A 12510-nucleotide genomic window follows, 5' to 3' on the forward strand; every position below is an offset into this window, starting at 1 on the left:
TATTGCTAATTTGAGCTGTTGCTACCTGCCCTGAAATCATTTATGATGAAGGGCAGGGAAACAAACAAACAAGATATATTCCTTTTCATACTCTCTTTTTCTGGTCAAATGGCAAGTCATTAGATTTAGTGATGAAACAAGAAAGCTGCTTTTGGGGAAGAGAAACAGGTGGTCTGAACATGGGAAGATTCCTTTCATGAAGTGAGACCGCTGGTCTAACGTGCTCAATATCGCCATCTCTGACTAACGGTTGACAGCGTTCTCAGTCACAGGCCTACTGCACAGCATTCCTCCCTGAAATTCATTTAGCCTTGAGGTGTCAGATTGAAGCTGAGGCCTTGAGTCCCAGTCTAGGAATGAGGTGGGATAGGTTGTTGTTGGCATCATCACCTGTCTCAGGAGAAAATGGAAGAGTGTGCCTTTGGGAGTGAGGTCAAACTGCTGGAAGGTTGCAGCACCTGCTGATGCAGTAGAGACCGAAGCAGGAGAGACATGTTTTGCTGCAGCTGGGGCAGATGAAGGTATCTGGTTGTGTTGATGCAGATGCACCATTGCATTTCTTCTGTCTACTCTCCCTTCCAGCAGTCATTCCTCCTCTGGTCCCTGCTGTGGATCCATAACTTAACTGATTGTCTCCAGGTGCTGCCATCATCTGCAAGGGTTAATGCTGCAAACTTTCTTGTCTCATTTTCAGACATCTTTGTAAGGCAGGGTTGGTCTGCCAATGGGTCTGGGAAGCCAGTTCCCCATAGAGCACATCCTTGGGGTGGGATATTAATTGATTGATTGATTGATTGATTGATTAATAATAACAATAAATGGAGCCTCCCTACTTAGCAGAATTAAGATTAGGACTGCAATTGAATTATTTTAAAGGAGGTTAGGGTTGCCAACGTTTTTTCCTGACAAACCTCTTTTGTCTTTAACAACGCACAACAAGAAATTCCTAAGAATGAATCTGAGACAGGAGGTAAGCATCAAATGCCGATTTTCTGCTCAGCACACTAGGCAAAAAGGTGACAACCCAATATGAAACTGAATCGGCCACTCCTGCAATAAACAAACTGGCTCAATAAATAAATCCCATTGCACCAGTGGCAATCCTTGCTCTCGCACAACCATTCCGTTGACTGCCCCAAATGTGTGCTATTTCTTCAAATGCTCCACCTCCCCCAATTTTCAACGGTTTTGAGAAGACTCGGCTCTACTTTAGAAAAATGCCAAATACTGTTGATTTCTTTCTTTTAAAAAAGCATTTGCTTTCCTCTTTAATGCACATAATAAATAAGTAAATTGCAAATAAGCACCTAGCTGCCTGTTGAGATGGCACAGTCTGGAAATTACAAAGTAAATAAATAAAGAGCAAATATATCCACCTCACTTTCTCTGCACTTCTAGATAGATTAAGGTTTAAAAAGGCTATGGAACTGAAAGCAGACAGGCTGACAAGTGGAAGATAGAGGCTGGAAACCACAGAAATTGGAATTCATTTTATAACACCCATTCAAAAGTCTTGAAGTCTGGGGATAGGATTTAATGTATAATATATAGAGAGAAGAGAGACAGATGAGGCCCAGCTGGAGTTTCCCATTTATTACTATTTTTATGTTGCTGCTGTTTTTGTGTGCCTTCTTTCCTTCTCTCTCTCACCCTCCCTCCATCCTTCTCTCTTGGTATTTTTGGGTATGTGTGTCTTATGTGTAAAATGAAAGGGGAGGGGTGTGTGGAAATAGCAGAATTTAAAACATCCAAAAACCTCCTATTCCAGCAGTGATGTAACTATGGCAACCAAGAGCCTCACTGTCATGAATATATATATATATATATATATATATATATATATATATAATTTTTCAAGAGCTCTCAAAGGAGAAATATACATTTTGTTGAGGTGTATGATGAAATATTGGGCAGCAGAAGGGGGAATGATGCTGAGAAGTCAGGAATGTAATCCCGGCAATTCTTCAGCTGGAGTAGGTGCTGAAGAGGCGCTTGTTGGTTCAAAGGCTACTGGGCAGATATAAAATTCATTCAAGTCTCTACACTTTTAGCTGCAATCAGAGTAAGCTGGCACCTGACAGCTGGGCCATGGGTGCCAATCTCAGAAGGGTACTTTTCAATGAAATGAAATGAAGTGAAAATCTCGCTTTGTTTGGACCATATTGTGTACAACACTAAAGGGAGAGAGAGTTGCCAACTGATCAGAAAAAGAATAGCTTAGGCTTACTTCTATGTTTTTAACAGCAACTCAGTTTACAGAACTCTAGTAGTTTTGGGGGGTTTTTTCATGCTGTGAAGATAATTATCACCTGCTCATGTAATGTCTGCACATCAAACTGACGTTAAAGACAAAGAAGCAGGCTGGTTTAAAAGTTGGCAAACATTTCCTTCCTGGAGAGTCACTGATTCCCTGAGACAAAAGTGAGAACATGCATGAACCTCACCACCCTCCACTGGACAGATTTAGCTGATACAACTCAAAGAGAGAAGTCTCGTTTTAACCATAGAGAAGCTAAGTGTTAAAAGATCCAGAAATCCCCCAGGGACACTTAAAAAAAAATATCCAAACACCAGTGGGGATTTTTGGTTAGGAAATTGACAGGGAAATGTCATGTAACGTGTGGGATGGCTGACTGAATAATGGGAAGATGTATAAACACAGTACAAGCAAATCAGACTGAGGTCAGGATGATGCTCATTGTTGTACAACCTCCCAGCAAACAAATAAGAATGAATGTTCAATATATGCCACATGTAGTCTAACCCACTTTTAACCCAAGCATGCATTTGGAGACCCACTTCTTAACCTTTTACCATATATGTGCATGGTGGTAGTGCTCCTGCTGTGACTCACCTAGGATCAGGTCATGACCCACTAGTGGTCCCAATCCACCAGTTGTAGACCAGAGATCTAACTTCATTGTAAGCCTTGCGCAAGCAAATCAGGATGAATGTGCAACAAACATTCATCTGGAAGAGCCATAAGACACCCCAAAATACGTTTAAAATACTGGAAGACTCTTGGCTGGTCTTGCAACAACACAACTCCCCTTCAATGTATTCATTTCCACATGCCCTATGGGGTGTGAAGGGCAGGTGGGTTCCCACAAGTCAAGACAGTGATAACAGCAAGAACCTTTATTGACAAAGGGGCAAAGCAACTGCTTATATAACCTTTTTTTCAGTCTATAAGACGCCCTTTCCCCCTCCTAAAAAGTAAGGGGCAATGTGTGTGCACCTTATGGAGCGAATACAGGCGGGAGGCTCTGCTCAGCACTCCCTTTAAAGAGCCGTGTGGAGTGTGTGTGCAGCTCTTTGGGGCTTTTCCCCGAGGAGGGAGAAGGGCTGTCCTTCTCCCTCCTCAGGGAAAAGCCCCCAAGAGCCGCACACATGCTCCGCGCACTCTTTAAAGGGAGCGCAGCTCTTGGGGGAGCCTTCCTCCCGCTGCCCAGAAGCGGCTTCGCGCAGCTATCCCATAAGCCAAGACAGCAAGAGGGATTGCTGTGCAGTGATCCCTCCTGCTGTCCTGGCTTAGCCGCGTGCAGCCTCTTCCGACCAGGGGGAGCCTTCATCCCGCTGCCCGGGAGAGGCTTCGTGCAGCTATCCCAGAAGCCAGATCCCTCTTGCTGTTCTGGCTTCTGGGATTCAGAATATTTTTTTTCTTGTTTTCCTCCTCCAAAAACTAGGTGCGTCTTATGGTCTGGTGTGTCTTATAGAGCAAAAAATACGGTACATTTCTGGAGGCCTGGGCCACTCCCAACACGACTTGCTGTCTAAACTTCCTAGCTGCAAATTATAAGTCAGAGTTTAAGGGCCAATGGCCGAGGCCCAAATCCTGAAATGTTCTGTGATTGGATATCATGTATCGAATCAGAACCCAGGTGCTCAGAATCCTTAGTTCCAGACTCAAGCTCAGACAACACAGACCACTGAATACATAACGGGGGTGGGGGCAGGAAATGTCAAAGCTCTGAAGTCCTTGCTTGAGTTATGCAAATGCATTTCTCTCAGCAACCAAATATTGCTGTTTTGAGTCCTTGAATGATATGACATCCCAGAAACAGAAGTACTTTTACATCACATCTTTGCACACACACTAACACACGGTTTCTGGCAAGGTACTGAAAGTACTTGGCCTGCTTTTGCCTAGAGGCACCTGCTGCAGTGAAAGATTTGCCAGCCTTCTGACGTCTCATGGGCCCAGAGGAGGATTCCCTTGCTTGCAAAGATTGCGTGAATAATAAACACAAGGAGATCATGCAGTTAAACATGCGGTGTCCTGCTGCTCATTCTCATTCACAGCCAGATTAGAACTGCGGGAAGTTAATGACTTTCACCACTTCACACCACTTGGAACAAATCCAGCACTCTGAAACTCTGGCAAGTGGGGGAAAGCAATTTTAACAGGAGATCTCCTCTCTCTTCCCCATCAAGATCCAGCAGACGCATTAATTCTAGAGTGAACCGATACACACAATGATGGCCCAGGATGTTACCAAGCAACGGACATTTCACATGATATGATGTAATATGGCACAATATTTAACTCCACAGTAAAACGCATGCATTTTGATATGATAATTACAGTGTGGTATGCTTGAAACATGCATGATATGTCAGCTGGGGGGGAAAGACTTTCATTGTATTAGTCCAAGCAGAGTATATTTTGAGAAGAGTAAGAACATATAAATTAAAATTAATATGCTGGTCTCTGGCCAATAATCAATCTTGCTTAGATGTCTATCAACAGGTTATAGCCACCCAAAAGCCTCTGTGAAGCTTTGTCTCTTTTTTTACTGAAGGAACAGCACCAGGAAAATTCAGCCTTCAGCCAATGTAACTTCTTCTGATGTTCAAAAAGGAGCTTGCAGTGGATCCATCTCCATCTGCGTCTGACACATTTCTCTCATGCAAGTTCTCCTCTGAATAGCAAGAAGATGTATCTCCAGCCAGACAAGAAAGTTACTTTTGAATTTGGCTGGTGATGTATACAATAACATCCACAGCTGCTGTAAGGGAGGTTTACAACCACAACAAAATGACAATATCCATTTCCTTTAATCCCAGCATCTAGTAGGACTGCCAGCTGTTTCTTTTTCTGCCAGGGCTCATGTGTCTTTAACAGCTATATAGCAACACAAGGATTTATTTTGGATTCTGACTTTGGCCTGGGGGTAATCGTGACTCTTCTTATTAAGATATGAAGAGCAGCGTTTGCCTTATCAAATATTCTTGTCCATAAATATAGAAAGGATAAGTCTAGATTTTCTCTTTAAATTCTTCTAAGTGTAAACCCTTTCTGTAGTGATTAGATTTCTGGGCGTCTTTGCAACACCTGCACTTCTAACAATTGCTTTTAAAAGTCCAGATGCAATTGCTGGAGACAATATGTTGCAACTCCTTATGGAAGGACTCCCTAATAATTTTAAACTTATTTGAAGAAGAGAAGGATTGTAGTGGACTTTACTTCCTTGGTGAAGCTACAGTGGACACAAATTGGCCTATGTGTTTCCAATCCTACAGTACTTCTTAGGGGCAGCTAACTGCTGTTTTCATCTCCATGTGCTTGCCATCTCCAAACTACCATATGGCATAGCTTGACTACAGTTGGCCATGAATTGATAGACTCATCGCTGGATTACTGCAATGTAACCTATGTGGGGCTATCCTTGAAGTTAGTCTGGAGGCTCCAGATGGTGCAGAACATTGCATCTAGGTTGCTTATGGGAGCACCTAACACTAGCATAAAACATTTTGAATGTGGGGCTTGCACATGCAAACATGATGCCTGGATTTTCTTGTCTTCCTGTCTTCCTTCTTTTGGTCCCTTTTCATGCTTGGATTCCACCTATTGAGTTATAAGCCATTGTTTTAAAATGTGAACTATTGGCAGAAAGGCGATGAAAGAACAAAAACAAGATAATCCCTGGAAATATTCTGCATCCATTACAGATCTCCCTCCCTGCCCCCCCTCCACTTTCCTTGCCTTGGCAGAGATTCTCTCCCTGTAACCATTTCCTGGCAAACATAAATTCAACAGGGGCACCATTGTGTCACTGCATCTTCATGCTGGGAAATGGATCTGCAGCCATCAATGTACACCTATCGTGTATGCAACAACTGTTTTATGCTACTTAAAATATTTGTTAACCTCCCTTCATCAGAAGATTCTAGGTCAGGGTACAACAGTGGGGATAAATCTAATACACCCACAGGATAAAAACACAATTTAAATTAAATTATAAACATTGTCCATGGGGGGTATTGCTGTCAATGGAGAGAGACAGACAAAAAACCCTTTTACTTCAGCAGTTTTTGAATTCACCGTCTACTCTGTTTTCCAATGATAAAAAGGTTATTCCGTTTCAGGTGAAAATGAGAGCTGGGCTGCTATTGCAGCTTCAATGGTCAGTGTTTTTCCCCCTGGGGGGACACAGGGGGACACATACCCCTAAACATTTTGTGAATCTAATGGGAGAAGAAACTTTTTTTTTTTTTTTTAGTTTCTTCTCTAGCCGGTTGAATCGTCAGTTTCATTGAATAGCACGGTGAATCGTCAGTTCCATTGCTACCCCCAATGGCGGCCTCATTTCCTGTCATGGTGTTTCCTGAGTCTCAGTACCCCTAAACATTTTTAAAGAAAAAAAGCACTGTCAACAGTTATGTAGAAGAGGGAATTTCAGCAGGTGTAGTTTACATCACACCCTACACCCAGAGCAGGGCTGGTACCAGTGGCAGACTTTGGGCTCTCAAATTTCAGCAGGGCCCAGTTGGATGCTAAACTTTGGCATCCTCGGCTCTCACACTCCACTCTGCAGCATTACTCTTGTGCCCCTTGCAGCATGCTGCCCAGTGGAGCCGAACCCGTCGTGCTACCCCAAAATCACCCTTGCTGGCACAAAGTACTTTGTTCTCTGAAGAAAAGCAACAAAATCTCTCCTTCTAGCTCTGATTTTCTGAGATAAAGGCTGTGTACACACTCCCTTTTGCTCTGCATCTATTGTGCTGCCACCACTGGTTTTGGAAGTGGAGGGTACACAGGACTTCTCCGCTTTTCTGCTTCTCCAATCTCAACCAACCTGTTCTGAAGCAGAGTTCATCTCTCCTGCCACAAATAAAGATAGTCATACAAGTGTAGTTTGGCCTTAAGACATTCTTATTAAAGTAATCAGCGGGCCATGGGTGTTTAATTTATTTAGTGTTAGATGTGACCTATTGATTTCTGTGTTGCTCCATGAATGTTAGGCTGCTTTGATTAACTTGCACCCTTGAGTTTGAGAAGAATTGGTGGGGATCAAATGAAATGGAACAGCCAGCTCTGTTTTCTCTCACCACTACAGTTCTCCAGAAAAGAAGCCCAAAGCTACCACAAAGCACAATTGCTGTGAAGTGCACTCTATTTCAAAAAGAAAGAGGGAAAAAGTACTAGTCTGCAATGAAATAGAAACTCCAGGAGCTATGAAGTTGCATGAAACAGACACTTGGACACAGGCACTTACAATTTCCCCATCCTTTCAAAGACCGCTTTGTTGCACAAAAACACAGCACACACTCATCAGTACAGTATTGCTAAACTCTTAAGTGGCTCGCTTACAACCCTCCAAAAGTTTCTGGATTTCAGTTCCCATCATACCTGATCATTGGCCATGCTGCATGGGGCTGATGGGAGTTGGAGTCCAACAACATCTGGAGAGCCACGGGTTCCCCATCCCTACTTTACGGAAATACAGTGGTTCCTTGGGTTACAGACGCTTCAGGTTACAGACTCCGCTAACCCAGAAATAGTACCTCAGGTTAAGAACTTTGCTTCAGGATGAGAACAGAAATCGTGCGGCAGCAGCAGGAGGCCCCATTAGCTAAAGTGGTGCTTCAGGTTAAGAACAGTTTCAGGTTAAGAATGGACCTCCAGAACAAATTAAGTTCTTAACCCGAGGTACCACTGTATATTCTTCCTTGTTGTTTCTAATCTAATTGACACTGTAAAAAACCTGCAGGAGGAAAGCGGTTCTCCAAAATGCGTCACTCACTCCTTAATGTTGAGCAACAGCTTCATTATCCCCTATGCTGACAAGTCAAAATATTATTCAGTGATATTTGAAATATCATCCAAGAATCAAACCCCAACAGCAAACCTCTTTCTGGCCTTTCTATCTAGGTGACTTTTCCTCAGCTTTGTTTTAATTGCAGTCACCACATTTCAATTTTGTTTCCTCTGTTAAAAGCGACCCCAGCTTTGTATTTTCCTTTTAAGCTGATTGAAATAAAGTATTTGAACAAATGTCACCAGCACTTAGAAATCTCTGTTTACTCTGCCTCCTGCTTTTATCCTGTCTCGGTACTGCCGTGCCAGCTCTTAAGGCCCTGAGTGCTGTCAATCTAAATTAATGTACCTCGTAGCCAGGATACCATACAAAATCATTAATTGTTGTCTTTTCAAAATATGCCTTTATTAATTTTCTAAGCTTGTTCTTCTGGTTGTTGAACAGCAGAACCTTTTGTAAATCAGCTGCTGAGAGTTCAGAGCTCCTTGAGATCCATTAGGTACATACCTCTGGGATTGTATTATTCATCTGACAAGTATTTACATTCATTAAAGGGGTAACAGGACTCAGTATCTCCTGGAAAATGGCTTGTTTTTCTTCCAAACTTCTTGGCATTTTATTATATGATGATTGTGATCATTATAAAAGATGGAAGACGATGTGACCCGAGACTGATGATTTCTACTACGGTTGGTCGAATCCAAAGCTAAGGACTTACAAGACAGTAAGTGTTAAGGAAGTGTGGTGAATTTGTGGCATAATGCCAAGCCATAATTAAAGCCCGCCAAGATTCGTAAGCAAACAACGAACCATTGCTTCAGATCATGCTTTGCCTCTTCTTGCAGGAAGGAGGCAGCATTCATCCTCTGCGAAGAGCTTCGGTTGCACATGCCTGTCCTCAGCAGGGAAACACACGAGTAGTAAAACAGAACAGGGTTGCTTGAGTGAAGGGTTTGAGCCTGCTGGCTGCAGGGATCTGCTGCGCAAGCATGTTCCCTTCAGGGAACACACTGGTGAAGCAGCATCCAGCAGAATTAAAACCTCTTGATCTCTCCAGGGTGGCTGGGATAGCTGGAAGGAAGAGTTGTAGTGGCTCCTCCTTCCCCTTCTCCTCCAGTGGTGCCAACTTGAATAAAATATTTGAAGGGCCAGATAACCATTGCCCCCCCCCCCACATAACTGATCACATGACACAGTGCATGCACACCATTTGAATGGCAATGCCCATCAACTTTGGGAAGACCCAACCCCCTCAAATATTTTTTTGGGGGGGTGGCTGAAGACCCCTCAGCCCCTAGGAGTTGGCTTCTATGTTCCCCTCTCAAATATATGTTTGATTTGGATTTTTAAAACTCTAATTAAACATCAGCTCCACCCCCCAATTGATTCCAGATCCACAGCAGGCGTTTCCTGGGTTGGCCAAGGTTGGGTTTGGGGGTGGGGCAGAGGGTGTACACAGTCCTAATAGTGGTTTACTAATTATGTGGATAAGTATCCAGGGCTGTTGAACTGGCATATTGCATTACAACGCGACTGCCTGTTCACAGAGACATCGGATATTAGCAAAGAACATCAATAGTACAAACTGGTCTTGAAAGGGCGGTGGATTGGTGTGGGAGAGGGGTTACCTTGTACGTCTGTGATGTATTCATTTTATAATGTGCTTTTGTTTATTGAGTTTACACTTGCTCTTTCCGGAGGCGAGCTAATTTATTTCTGTCCTTTCATAAAAGTCATTGTATGACAGATGAAATGTCAGCTGTAATTAAACAGAATCACTGGGGTATCCCCTGAAAGAAGCAGCGCAGAGAGGAGACTGCACTGGAGGGAAGGGGGGGGGGAGCGAAAAATGTGCACATACTTAAAGGCTTCATGGCTGGCACTGCTTTCTCTTGCTTTGTTTCTCACTGTGCTTTAGTCACAGTGAGTGGACCCACTGCCACCCCACACCGCAGCCATCCATCCAGCTTCTCTGCCTGCACCAGGTTAGAATCAGAACCACCTTTGGAACTGCAGCCCAACCATAAGCACTTGGCTGGGATGTAAGACTGGGTGTATTAATGCAGGAAAGCGCTGATGAGGAGGCACAGGGGACAGGGAGATAGTGGTAGCTTCCATTTAATGGGCCATGCTACATGGTCACCTAAGCCTGGTATGGGGGACTTGAGGTTGGGAGCTGAAGGCAGCCATCTAGGCCTCTCTACTTCAGACGTCTTCCCAGGCCACCCCCCCCCCTCACTTGCCCTCATTCACACCCTGAGGGTTTGTACCTGACTGGAATGCACCCTTGAATTGTGATATAACACCTCATGTCGGCTGGATGGAGGATACAGAAGGATGTGCATAGAAACCAAGTACCAACTACCTACAGTATAGTGGTACCTTGGGTTAAGAACTTAATTCGTTCTGGAGGTCCGTTCTTAACCTGAAACTGTTCTTAACCTGAGGTACCACTTTAGCTAATGGGGCCTCCCGCTGCCGCCGCGCGATTTCTGTTCTCATCCTGAAGCAAAGTTCTTAACCCAAGGTACTATTTCTGGGTTAGTGGAGTCTGTAACCTGAAGCGTCTGTAACCTGAAGCATCTGTAACCCAAGGTACCACTATACCACTTTTGTCTCTGGCTCTGTCTGCCACTGGCATGTTGCGCAGAAGGGAATGGAGCCCTGCCTCAGGTCTGCTCTCTCAGTCACTGTCTTGGGCCTCAGTGGCAGAGGTTTCTTTCACATCAACTGCTTCAACTTCATCCTTTTAATTAGAGATGCTGGGGACTGAACCTGGGATCTATGGCGTGCAAAGCTTGCACTCTACCCATGAGCCATCACAACAAAATATTGGGGCAAAGACGAAGGATATTGGGGCAGCCATTAACACCTTTAGAAAGAATTTCACCGCAACTCAAATCTTCCAGTGTGGATTCCCTGACCACTTAAGTGGCCGTAATAAATTAATTGAAAACAGAAAGCCACATTGCACATGCTCTTATCTTCGCTATTATGTCATAGGCTCTGTGGCTGAACCTTAGTACTGAGGATAGTTTTTTCATGGACCAGGGGCTGGTCCAGTGAAAGGAAAGCATTTTTGAAGACTCATTGATATCAATGATCTATCTTAAAACACTTGCTTAATTCATCCTTGAAATCAGTGAGGCTTCTAAGTACGGTATACAGTGGTACCTTGGGTTAAGAACTTAATTCGCTCTGGAGGTCTGTTCTTAACCTGAAACTGTTCTTAACCTGAAGCACCACTTTGGCTAATGGGGTCTCCTGCTGCCTCTGTGCCACCAGAGCACGATTTCTGTTCTCATCCTGAAGCAAAGTTCTTAACCCAAGGTAATATTTCTGGGTTAGCGGAGTCTGTAACCTGAAGCGTATGTAACCTGAGGTACCACTGTATAGCTTTTGGCTGGGCATCTGTAAAAAGCAGTATTTTTATTATTATTCTGTCAAACATTTCTTATAGCCAAATCAGCCTTTATGCTTAATACATTGCATTTGTATTGTTAGCATCTGATACACGTGTGATCATTGCAGTCTTGATCCCCCGACCCCTATGGAAATCACATTGCTATTTCTTGCAAAACAGTGTAGACTTAACCTATTCATTTCTACCTTTTATTCCAGAAAGTGCTCCATAAATTCTTATTGTGTTTTAGTGGATTTTTCACAACAGCCATTTTAGAATTTCTTATGTGCAAAGACAACTTTATCTTAAATCTCTCATCTCCAATCGGTTGTAAATAGATAGAAAATGTGATCTTTTTAAAGGCATGTGTATGCTGGCAGCATGGACTTGGTGCATCTACTGTTGTGCAGTAAAACCTGCTTATGATTTGAGGAAAAAGAAGACTTCTCAAAAGAACATTGAAACTGTAATAGAAGAAAAAGCAATTATTTCCAAATGGAGTTGGAGAGTCTATGAGCTGTATTCATGCTCATTGGAAACTCCGCAGCCTGCTTCTTTTATGAACGTGCAAATCAAAGCACTGAAATTGCTGGTAATATGTAGTCAAAACTTGCCTTGAATCTGCCTTAGTTTGCAGATTTCAATCACATTTATATTTCCAAAATAGAGGAGATAACACAGCTCAAGAGAACAGTTCTTCCTGTCAGAAAAATAGCAATATGCCTTTCAAATCATAGCAGTGGAGAGATGCCAGCTCCCTTCACATCCACAGCAGCTGATTTGCAGCTATCAGCAGGGTTAAGGCTTGCCAAGCCAAGCCAGCTAGCAGAGAAGACAGACACATTTTGTACAGAACTGGAGCTGTTCTGGAAGTGCCATCACTACGTTCAACACGAATGTACTTTTCTCTCTAGTATCAAGTGGTGGGAAAATATTGTTCTGCAAATGGGCAGCACCCATGATCAGGGAAGGCTGGTCATCAGAGGAAGGTGGGCCAGAATCCTAATGCACCCTAAAATCCAACACTGTAGCCTAGCAGCCCTGAGTTCCTCCACAGCCACATTC

The sequence above is a fragment of the Podarcis pityusensis genome (genome assembly GCF_964106645.2).
Source record: "Podarcis pityusensis genome assembly, chromosome: 6".
Taxonomy (NCBI): Eukaryota; Metazoa; Chordata; class Lepidosauria; order Squamata; family Lacertidae; genus Podarcis; species Podarcis pityusensis.